The following is a 12,892-nucleotide window of genomic DNA, read 5'->3' on the forward strand; positions in this document are numbered from 1 at the left end:
CAGTTTTGCCGTGGTGTTATTGGCTGTAGTACTCAAGTGGTGTAAGTCGGTCATGATTGGTCTATTTTGATCCATCAGTAAAGTAAGGTCGCTCTGTTCAGTTCGTTTGTAATGTTAATGTCATAAATGAGTCGTTTGTATGGAGATGGTAGTAGTTGAAACCTGTTTTAGGGGAGTCTGTTCTGTTAGTAAACCGGCTTTCCAGAGTCAGTCATTGAAAGAAGTTAGTGCTGTAGGTTAGGCATTGCGCAGAGTCCCAGTCAATATTGACATTCGGAAGTTGATGATGTTCAGCAATGTGATTGTTGATATCACCTTTCCTTGTGGCCTCTCTGTTCAGTCAGTCTTGTTTCGAGGTTTCTGCAAGTCTCTCCGATGTGGGAGGCTTGGCAGTCGGTAGGAGTTGCAGTGTCACATGTTTCGGTAGTAGTAGGTGGATTAGTGTTTCGTTAAATGAGGTCGTCATTGTAGTCGTTCTTTGAAAAAAACATGGCAAAGGTTTTTTATTCTCGTCAGATTAGCTGTCTGTCATGTTGCATCCATGTTGCGCATGTTGTGGTAGAGTTCTGATAATTGTGGCATTGTGTGATGTACTGTTGTAGGATGACTCATCTAGTAGTCTGTTGTTGTGTCGGTTTCCTGTAAATTGTCGTCTCTAGTGAGTTGTCGTCACGGCTTACCAGACAGTCTAGAGAAGGAAGTTTGCCATTTTCTCTGAGTTCTCTGGTCAACTGTGTGTCAGTGTTTTGTCCGTTAAGGTGTGGTGGAATGCTTCAATTTCGTGGTGTTGTACAGCAGTGAATGTGTCGTTAATGAAGCGTAACCAAAGCGGTATCGCTTGTGGGCAGGTCGAAAGGGCCCATTGACTTACCCTCAAACGATACCGCTTTGGTTACACTATGTTGACAACACATTTACTGCCTTCTGACACGACAAAATTGACGCATTCCGCCACCACCTTAACGGACAACACCGAGATACAGTTTACCAGAGAAGTCGAAGAAAATTGCATACTTCCTTTTCTAGACTGTCTAGTAAGCTGTGACGACAGCTCACTGCTGATGACAGTTTACAGGAAACTGACTTGCACCAACAGATTACCATACGAGTCATCCTAGAACCCTACATCACACAAAGGCCATGACTATCAGAACTCTAACACAACGCACGCAACTAGCATGCAACACAACAGACAGGTTATCCGATGAGAACAAATATCTTTTCCGTGTTTTTTCAAAGAACAGCTACAACAACAACTTCATATGACAAAACACTCACCGACCTACTATTACTACTGAAACAAATGAGAACACACCTCCTATGACTACAGCAGCCATACCGTACACAAAAGGCATGTCTGAGAACATGTCGGGCATCTTACAGCCCTTCAATATCGACATCGTCCACAAACCCATCACCACACTACGTCAGTTACTAACCAACATTGAGGACAAGGAAGAACCGAGGAACAGACAGGGAGCGTTTTATAAGATCAATTGCTCCCACTGCTAAGCCTCCTACATCCGATAGACTGGCATAAACCTTACAACAAGACTGACTGAACACAGACAGGCCACAAAGAAAGGTGATGTCAATAACCACATTGCTGAACATCATCGACTTTCGAACCTCAGTATAGACTGGGACTCTCCCAATGCCTAACCTACAGCCCTAACTACTTTCAATGACTTACTCTGGAAAGCTGGTTTTCTAACTTAGAACAGACTCCCCTAAACAGGTGTCAACTACTACCGGCTCCATACAAACGACTCATTCATGACATTAACGTGACAAACGAACTGAACAGAACAACCTAACTTCACCGATGGAGTGAAACAGACTAATCATGACTGACTTACATCATTTGAGTCTTACAGCCAGTAACACCACAGCAAAACTGACCGATCATTTTACAAAAACTGGACTAAGAATATTCTACTGACAACAACTATTGTTCCACCATAACCTCTCACAAATAGGGTCCTTTCGATATAGTTGGACGCGCGCTCCTGAGACCTAGAAACGAACATGTAAACGAGGCTTAGAGGACAGCGTGCGGGAAAAATTAAAAACAGAGACCGGTGTACTGCCTGTAATGTAAAAGTTACAATTATTTTCTGAAGTTATGGTGAACTTTTGTTCTGTGGCAAACTGCTTGAACAGTTCCAGGAATCGTCCGAATCTTTCATTTTTCTGTTTCCCTTCAGAACAGAGTTCTAGAAGGGTTTGGAAGAACTTCTGTCGACGAAGTGATCCCGAATTCCGAGGTCGAAAAAACCCCCGGATTTGCAGTGCACATTTCAAAGCTTCCTCTATCAAAAAGTCGCTTGGCGGGAGAAGAGAGATTATTCCAGGTGAATTACCGAAGTATTTTAATCCCTCGGCAAAGGAAGAACCTGTTTCTTCCCGTGAAAAGAGACTAGATGTTAGGAAGAAACGAACATTCGATGAATATCCTAAACCTAAAAAGAGTAAAAGGGTTACCCAGGTAGGCGAAGATACCAGTGTTACAAGCAACGAGGCAGTTCTTTTAGATCACGATTATTATCAGCATCTTCCAAACAATCGCAAGGGAACTCAAACTGACTTTCCTTTTGAAGATTTTGAGGTTTTAACCAGTGAAATTGATGCTTTGAAGGAAGAACGCGCAAGACTTAAAGCAGAGTTAACAAACAACAAACAGCTGAAAAGAGAGCTCTTTGTGAATGTTTTAAAAAATGACGGGTCTGTCAAATTTTACACCGGAATACCCAGCCTGGCTTGCCTAATGATGATATTTAATTTGCTGAAGCCGTTTGCAGAAAAACTTAAGTATTGGGACAAAAACAAAGAAAAAGATGTTAGGTATCAAAAGGATTCAAATAAAAAAAAGCCTGGAAAGCAAAGACTATTGACCATTATGGATGAGTTCATCTTAACTTTGGTGAGACTCAGACTTGGGCTTTTAAGTAGACATCTCTCAGATATATTTGGAGTATCAGAGGGATCAGTTAGCAAAGTTTTCATAACTTGGGTTTCTTTTCTGTCTACAGTTTTTCATGACATTCTCCTCAAATGGCCTTGTAAGGAAGGCATCAAGAATACTTTACCAAAGTCTTTTTGTAAGTTTCCAAGTACAAGAATATTTGTACAGAGATATTTTTACAAAAGCCAACATCCCCTAGTGCCCAGAGGGCCACCTGGAGTAACTATAAACGGCACAACACTATGAAAGCGCTAGTAGGAATCTCACCAACAGGTTATTTCACCTTCGTTTCTAAACTATGGACTGGAAATGTCAGCGACAGATAATAACAGAAAAAAGTGGTCTATTGGACAAACTTGAAGAGGGGGACTCTGTTATGGCAGACAAGGGGTTCAACATCAGGGATCTGCTTACAAGAAAGAAAGTAGCACTTAATATCCCACCACTTTGTAAAGGTAACTTACCCTTGAAGCCTGTTTGAGTTAGATAAAGGGAGTTTCAGAGGGAAGGACTGGGAAATCATTTGTATGCAACAAGCAAACACATGGTCTCCTTAAACAAAATTTTAAAAAATCAGATATAGCCACATATCAATATTTAATTGGTAGCAACAATGAAGTTGAAGTTACTTAACAACAGTGCCAATTGTTATCAGTAATTTTTATTCATGGTAGAGTCAAGCTTCTCATCAGGGAGATACGTGTAAACCATTACTTTAACTGTACCTCAAAAATTTGTTTGAAAAGGCCGCAGTTCCTATCATACTTGATCTCTTTTCTAGGTGCTTTGATATTTATAACTAATTAAATTGATACAAAGTTAAATTCAACTATAGCATAAGGTGTTCATAAATAGCTTTAACCGAAAAAGCAGCAAGTACTTAACTATCAGTAGCTTCTCAAGTTGGCATTTCCTTATGTGAAATCTCTCTTTTTACTTATGAAAACAACTTTCCAAAAAGGCAGTAAAATCTACCTGTGCCATTGCGAGTGTTCGGATCCATGTAGAACGTGCTATTGGACGACTTAAGGACTTTAGAATTCTTCAAGGAAACTTTCTTCATCCAATGCTGCCCATTGCAGACAACATCTTTAGTGTGTGTGCTGCTCTGTGCAATTTGCTACCTCCCCTGGTTAAATGACTGCTATTACCTTGTGAGCCAAGAAACACAAGAAGTTTGTAAATTTGATCAATTGCCAGTCAGCTTCTGTAAATGGTTAATAACACAGATAAAAAATGTCTTGAGACTCAGGAATTAATTGATATCTAATCCAGCACACTGTTCAAGTACTTTTGGTTTTCCAATAAGCATTTACTACCAATGGTAGTTCCTTTATAATGATTTAAGTATGTCATGATGGAAGAGTTCCTGAACTATATACTTCAAGAAAAAGTTTCTAAGCACATTTCGTTCCACAACTCACAGTCAAAATTGACATTGACAATCAATATTCCTTTGAGGGTATAGATAACTAGATCACAGCAATGAATCCCTGTTATCCCCATCAGACCCTGGATTTGCTGGTTCCATTTGTTTTTTTTTTAGTATATATTTGTCATCAACAAACATGAGCTTCTCCTCAGCTGCAGCCTGTGGAGGGAGATTTCTTTTTGCATACATGCTCTTAACCTCAATTAACTTCTTCTGACAGCACTCACAAATCCTTACACCATCAGGACTGGCTCCCAGGAAGGGCCATAGTGTGTTTATTATGAGTCCACTGTTTTTTATTGACAACTTGTTATGATTTTTCTTTTGTTTTTTAATGTAAAGATCTAGTGCTTTCTTCTCTTTTTCATGGCCCCATGTTAATTGTTGTGGCATTACATCTTCAGCAATTGGACAGTAATTCATAAGATGCTTAACAGTGTTTCTCCTGTCTGTGCTCTCTCTGAGGTGGCACACAGTGTAAAATGAGGAAGCTGTAATTCTTCCTGCCCTTTGATCAAACCAAAATTGGGACTGGGATTGATTCACAGTCTTTTTGTTAATCATTTCTGCTTGGTCCTCATTAAATGTAATAGCCTCAAGGAATTCAATTGCTAATTCTTTGGAAACGGTAGGTGTTACTTTTTCACTATTAACAGAAACAAACACATTGGCATAATCATTCATTGAGTAAACATCAACACTTTGAACACTTTCATGCTTACTGACATTTAAATCATTGCTTATCAAATCCCTGATTTCTTCCTCTGTTTGCCTGGTTCTTCAGCTGAATGCAAAAAAGGCAGAGCAGAAGAGCTTGGGAATGTTTCCAACAACCCAGTTTTCAACTGTTGTTCTAATACAGTTGGGTCATAAGGAATAAAAAGTGGATTAAAATCCCTTGGCTTTATGGATTCTTTTACTGTTACACCATAGCCACCACAACTTGTTTGTAAGTCCTGGATGGGCAAACTTCCCTCATTTCTCTTTCCTTTCTTTTTCCACATGCACTGTCCTTATGTACATGACTGGAGATCATTAAATCTTATGCTTGCTTCCAGATCAAACAGTGCTGCAGCTATATGGCAGCAACCTCCATCTGCCCTATCAAAAGGAGACCAATGTGACTAATATTTATCACAAAGTACTCTCAGACAAATAAAATGATCAGAAAAGCAAGTGTGTTAATTTTAGTCCTCTGCTTGTTTCTTTTGTATATTTATGCTTTAGCTGAGTGAAGCTTTTGGTGCACTGTAAATGAAGCCAATAGCTTTAATTGTTTTTCTCTGAAAATTAGTAGTGGTATATTACCACACAAGTCTAATTTCTATTTTTTCATTTAGCTAGGTGCTTTTTTTTTAATTAAAGCATTTAATACATAGCATATTTATGTTGTTTCATATCAACATTATGGATATTTAATCGACTTGGATGTTATTTTTTCATCTACAATTCATCAGCTGATTGTAACGTAACATTATTATCATCTTGCAAACATTTAGCTCTTTCTTTAGCTTTGTAGCTCGTATGTATTTCAAACTTTTGGCTCATTGCACTTCTTATGGCTAATTACAGTTATCTTACTTCAGAAGTAAAAGTTGTCAATGAAAATACATACCCTTTTGGCCAAGGTACCGATTTAGTACTAAAAATGCCTGCACCAGAACTGGCAACCATCTTAAGTGTCCTCTAAGCCTTGATTACATGCTCGTTTCTAGTTCCCAGGAGCGCGCGTCCAAGTATATCGAAAGGACCCTATTGTGCTTAATCACGCCACTGAAAAAGTTGACACAGTATTATCTATTATCATTGATCACTATTCATTTAGACACAATGATAAGTTAACTCTAAAGATGAGACATGTAAGAACAAATGTTCTTAAAATATTATAATACTGGCAGTTATTTTCATAGAGTTGTGGGAACATGGAACGCCCTTGCCCTTTCCATCTGTGAGGCAACAAGCTGTAAATTCTTTTAAAGTCTTAGTTCAAGGATTAGTTCAATTTCTTAGTGTATTTTTTTTTTAATATTTTTCTCTACTTCTACCATATTTTAATTTGCATCATTATTTTCATTCAAGTACAATTCTTTTGCATTTCATCCCTTGGCCTCTGGTTTTTTCTATGCAACGATTTGATTTATACCAGTATTTGATGCTTTTGATCTAATCAGTAACACCTCAAATTCAATAATTTAGTGCTGTTATTTCAGAACAAAGCAGGGTTGGTTATTTACAAAACCTGCCCCCTATAAAGACCAGCAAAAACGTGAATCAATAATTGTTGTAAAATTTCCAAACAAACACTAAAGTAGATTGTGCTGTCTACTTCTCTCCAGAGAAGCATTCAGTGCTCAACCCAAATTTGAGTCTTCATCGCCCGTTATTAAAATACAGAAGATTCAACTAAAGAAAAACCATGAGACGGCAAAAAGGAAGAATGGATTCTCAAAAAAAGAACAAAAGTTCAAGATCCCCATGGAAGTGAGACAGATTTTGACCTCTGCAATATTAAACCAAGAAACCATGGAAGCAACAGATAGACCAGTAGAGGAAATTCAAGGGCGAGAAAATCAACATTGGTCAACATTGCTGGCCATATTTTATTTGATGGTGCTGCAGAAACTGTGAATGTAATTCACAAAAATACTTTGACTAAACAAGACGTCCGGTTTGCAGATAACAGTGGATCTCCGAGGCTGGTCTTGTGGAAACAGGACACAAGTAAAATCATATAAGGGCAATGTTACAAAATATCAAATGTTGCCATTAAAGAAATTAATGGCACAAACTATTGAACTTTAACTAAAATCCTTGAACATCTTATATTATAAGATATTCAGGTTGTTTAATAACATTTTCTTAGATACTCATGTTTGATTTCAAGATGGGTACTGCATCAATTTAGGGTACAATGTACATTTATGTGTATAGCACAGAACTTGCCAGGTGTTTTATTAACAGTGTATGATAACATGCTACTTAAATTGAGGTCAAAGGAAAATTACTTGAAGAGAAATAGAAACTCTTTGATGAAAACTGTGGGTTAATTTCTCAATATTGTTGAATGTTTTATCTTGTTGACTATTAAGCAAATGGTAAAAGTGGAATACAACTTACTTCTTGAATCAATTACACTTGGGTCGCCTAAAAAAGAATTGGTTAGAGAGCATTAATTATTATTACTTTTGATGATGCATAAATGCAGTTATTTTTGTTCTCTACAAAGGTTCTTTGTCATTTGAAAAAGTTCATTCAATCTTTGTTCCACCTGTTGTCTGTATTTTAAAGTGTTTATCTTTTTAATACTTTTAAGTCAATTAGAGTCATTGGCTCTACTACAAGTGAGGACAACCATTTAATTTGACTTAAACCTGCATATGTGATGCCCAATGTTTGTTCAGACTTTCCAATATCCATAATGCAGTGGTTTTCTCACCATCTCTTACTGTCCTGCTTTGGCTAAGTTATGTTTTCCTTTCTCTAAAGAAAGTGTTTAATAATTTTTGCACAATGACTTTAAAATACGACAGGAAATTTCAATGCAACACTGAATCTGTTTTCCTGGATTAGTTTTGTGAAATTCATGTTATTGTTAAGTTCTCTCATCTTCTCATTTTTTTTTTCTGGAGTTGGCAGCTTCTTCTTACTGACTCCACAAATGTTATGGCCTTCATCAGTGCTAAAAGGCTGTATTCTGGTCAGTGTTAGATTAACTGCTTGATCCTTCTCTGCTGGAGAAGATATACATGCCACAATTGCAGTAAAGGCTGTGTTAGCAATAAGTTAGGCAGTTACTGTTGCCTGAACTGCATCTGGTGCATGAGTGTCCCTGGTGCCGCAATAAACAACAATTAGTGTGTCTATCCGCTCAAGAATTTTTCAAAGGGTCTCTTGGATCTTTTCAGCTTTGTCCTGCATGGTAGGCTTTTTTGTGTTGGCTGGTGAAGTTTGGGTTGCCCTAATCACATCCAACAGACTAAGGGAAACAGCTCTGTTGTGCATTAGTATAAGAGAGTTGACAAGCAGAGGTTGGATTACCAGCAGACTGCAAATTAGGCTGATATTCACTGGGGTGATATTCACTGGGCTGGCTGGAACTGAGTGGACAAATGATGATGATGGATTTGGAGATGGGCATACACAAACTGGTAAAGGTGACATTGCTTGGATTAAGAATAACACTAACATTGGAAATTGTATACAAAGTTACATGTAATATCTATATTGAATGTCCTGAGCCTCTTCTTAACTTGTTACTAGTTTTTGTTTAGAATCCAATGCTCTTGATATAAGTAATTTCATCACTCTACTGACAAGGTGTAAACTTAATGTCATCATAATGATTATAATTTTTCTGTTTGGTTTCAAAACTGTATTATTTTGGTGAAAACCAATCACACCTGTACATACTCAGTATTTATCTATTGTACAAACTTAAACTAACACTAAAAACATCATACTAACTGTTCATCAAGGATATGCTGTAAACAATGATTATATTGGGATTAACAGTAACATTGGAAAATATCCACAGGGTGATGTTTAAATTGAATGTTCTGGTCCTTTTCTTTCTATTAAAGTTTATGGTATTGGTAATATCATCTCTCTACTGACAAGGATTTAAACTCAATGTCATCAAATTAAATTACAACTTTTCTGTTTAGTTTGAAAATGGTATCTTTAAAAACATTAAACTTGCACATAGTTATCTATTGTACAAAACATTTTAACTAACAGTGCAAATGTAAAGTACTAAGTGCTCATCAAGAAAATTAATAATTTGGTGTTAAATATCATTGTACTAGGAATAAAAGTAACTTTGGAAAATGTTAACAAAGTAATGTTTAAATTGAATGTCCTAGTTCTTTTTATTTATTATTTTTTTTTTAACATTTGGTGACATTGCTGCCTTTAATTCATAAGTTGGATCCAACACAGCTTAATGATGTTGAAGCTGTTGGTGTGGCAAAGTGAACCAAAGCTTTTTAATTTGTTATTTTCAGTAGTGACCATTATGCAGAGATTCCATGTTATGACATAATTTTCTAGCAGCTGGGAAACACCACATGACTATGTTGTCTGTGTAGGGTATAAGTTTTTTAAAGCATGAAACACATGAAATTTTGTTGGTGGCTTGCTGTATGCCCATGACTTCACACCAAACTGTTACCATCCTTGAAGCCATAATATCATAAAAATGAGCCAGTGATCTTCCAAATGCAGCTGATTGTTTAGGGCTTAAATCTTTGGAGTGTTAAGATAACTATCATAATGATTCTGAGACCTGTACAGTGTAACCTCACATTTTTGAAGAAGTTAGTTGTGTTGAAATTAAGTTTCTCAATACATTCTCCTACAAGACAAGCTTTATTGAACCTGTAACGACAGGCGGATAGACAAACAGTGTCTGCAAAACTGCAATTATTTAGTACACTGGTGAACAACAACTCTAGAAGATGGCTGGCCACCCAAAACTCCATCACATGACCCGCAAGGCGGTAAACTAGACTACTTCACGTAAGCATACTCGTTACATCTCCCTTCTAATAGTCGAGCAACTATAAATGTAGACAACGTTGATGATAATAAAAGAAAGAAAGAAATAACACAATGTTCAAATCTGCCTTGAGGAAGTCTAGTGCATTAAGCGCCCCTGCACAGCTATGCATAATAAAAAATAAATTCAAAGCAAAAAAAGAGGCACAAGGCAGAGTCAATGTCTTAATTCAGCACTCGTAATCTTTTAGCCACACTGGGTGGTGGCAGTCCCGCACTGGACGACCTTCAGTGCGTGGCCCAGAAACCACTGATGATGATGATGGTATCATTGGTGGTGGCGGCTCAGCTGGGCTGGACTCAACCAGTTCAATAGGATCGGTCATGTTGAGGTTTGTTTCAACTCACTCCAGTAACTCCTCAAACGTTGCCCTGAGCCATTTACAGTTCCGACAATAATGTTTTCCGTTTACCTCAACCAAGTAGGAACGGGTCCCATCCTCTCCATTGATGCGCCACATTGACCACTCCTCGTTTGGCAATCGCATCCTAATGGCATCACCTTCGCGCAATTTTGGCAGTTCATGTGAGTGACGATCATAGTAGTGTTTCTGCTTTTCCTTCCTAATCTTGATCTTTTCAGGGACATCGGTTATCACTTTTGGAGTTAGAAAATGCTTGGCTACTGGGAGATGGGTGCTTATCGAAGGCTTGATGTGACGTGGTGAAAATCCCATTCCTTATTGAAGGCCTTGAAATCTACACTGTTTGTCACTGATGATGGTCGCAGGAATACCATGCCTGGAAAACCAAGCCAGTGATAATTCAGGTGCTGGTGGTGCTACTCATATCTTGCACTTCAAAATAACCAGAGGAGTAATCAACGGCTATCAAAAATGATTGCCCATCCAGCGCAAATAGATCAACACCAACTTTCTCCCATGGCAAATTAGGCACACCATGAGGCTTTAAAGGCTCTTTACATCATTCGGGCCTATAACGGTTACAGATTCCACACCCAGACAAGTGATCTTTGAGCTGGGTTTTGAATAAATGCAAGTTCATGAAAAAATATATAATTATAAATCACAGAAATACTGTTAAAAAGGTACAGAATGTCCATTCAGTAAATATTTATTGGATTCCTCAGTTTTAGCTTAAACTTGTTGCTATTTGGACTATCATGGCAATAGACTACATAACAACAATAATAACAATAACAAGATTGACTTTATTTTTTTTTTTAAATTAAAGAAATAAAGGCTTTTGTATCCCACAGTTAGCAAAGCTATTCTAGGCGGGCTACCTAAACAGACACTGTATAGGCTCTCACACATACACACACACACACTCACACACACACACACACGCAACAATGAAATAAATAAATAAATAAATGAGCAAATAAATAATAAATAATAGTAGTGATAATCATGTTAATAGTTTTAACTGGGCCAGTCACACAAGGGAGTTTTTAACAGGTCAAAGAGAAAGCTAATCAGTTGAAATACAAATATAAGCTAGAAAGGTGAAGGTAGCGCAAGTCAACATTCATCTCCTCAATTTCAAGAATTTTCAAAAGCAAGTGAGTTAGCTCACGTTTAAAAGGTGCTTTCCTTAGCTTGCCGTTGTGTTAGTGGCTGTAGTACTCAAGTGGTGTAGGTCGGTCATGATTGGCCTGTTTCGATCCATCAGTAAAGTTTGGTCATTCTGTTCAGTTCGTTTGTAATGTTAATGTCATAAATGAGTCGTTTGTATGGAGCTGGTAGTAGTTGAAAGCTGTTTAGGGGAATCTTTTCTAAGTTAGTAAACCAGCTTTCCAGAGTCAGTCATTGAAAGTAGTTAGTGCTGTAGGTTAGGCATTGTGCAGAGTCCCAGTCAATATTGAGGTTCGGAAGTCGATGATGTTCAGCAATGTGATTGTTGACATCACCTTTCCTTGTGGCCTCTCTGTGTTCAGTCAGTCTTGTTTCGAGGTTTCTGCCAGTCTCTCCAATGTAGGAGGCTTGGCAGTCGGGGTAATTGATCTTATAAATTGCTCCCTGTCTGTTCTTCAGTTCATCCTTGTCTTTAATGTTAGTTAGTGACTGACGTTGTGGGGTGGTGGGTTTGTGGGTGACGCAGATGTTGAAGGGTTGCAATTGTTTAAAGCTGCCATTCTTCCTTATTTAACTTACTCTCATCTTGTTTGGCACTTCTGTCGTGCTAGTGACAGCAGAAAACTCGAACGCATACAGGAAAGGGCACTTAGAGCCATCTATTGCGACAAAACGTCAAGTTATAAGACACTATTGGGTATGGCTAATCTATGTACTTTACATAACAGAAGGTTACAGGACATGGCTACTCTCATGTACAAGGTCAAGAATAATATATGTCCTAAGTATATTGCTGACCTATTTCGGAGGTCTGATACGAAATATGCCCTACGTAGCAAAGAATTTGTTATTCCTAGATTTAATACAGCAACATATGGTAAGCACTCTATCAGATATACTGGACCTAAGTTATGGAATATTGTACCTAAGAACATTAGAGATCTGCCAACATTATCATCTTTCAAGATAAATATCCGTAAGATTGATCTAAATACTTTACTGACCGATAATTACTGTACCAACTGTATTTTATGCAGTACTTAATGTAAAAAAGTTTTTTAATGTACATTTTATCTTGTACATATTGTAAATATTTTTAGCATGTTAACCAATCTTAGTATTTTTAGCTCAATTAGCATTTTAACTTTAATTAATATATGGATTTAGTCATTTTTAATTTATTTTGTAGTGTCCCCATTTAGTGGTTATGTACTGCTATTTTAGTCTGACACTTAAATAAAGGTATTCATTCATTCATACGGTATGGTTGCTGTAGTCATTGGAGTTGCAGTGTCGTTTTTTTCGGTAGTAGTAGGTGGATTAGTGTTTCGTTAAATGAAGTCGTCATTGTAGTCGTTCTTTGAAAAAACATGGTAAAGGTATTTGTTCTCATCAGATTAG

General features: G+C 37.5%; 1 long non-coding RNA gene and 1 pseudogene across 1 annotated transcript in view; both read left to right on the plus strand.

Annotated features, from left to right (window-relative positions):
- LOC148730771 (uncharacterized) overlaps positions 1 to 12,892 on the plus strand; it is an 85,704-nt gene that overhangs the window by 19,369 nt on the left and 53,443 nt on the right. The window lies entirely within an intron of this gene.
- On the plus strand, positions 1,963 to 4,106 carry LOC148730773 (uncharacterized; annotated as a pseudogene).

Source organism: Stylophora pistillata, chromosome 5, assembly GCF_964205215.1.
Source record: "Stylophora pistillata chromosome 5, jaStyPist1.2, whole genome shotgun sequence".
In the NCBI taxonomy this organism is placed as follows: domain Eukaryota; kingdom Metazoa; phylum Cnidaria; class Anthozoa; order Scleractinia; family Pocilloporidae; genus Stylophora; species Stylophora pistillata.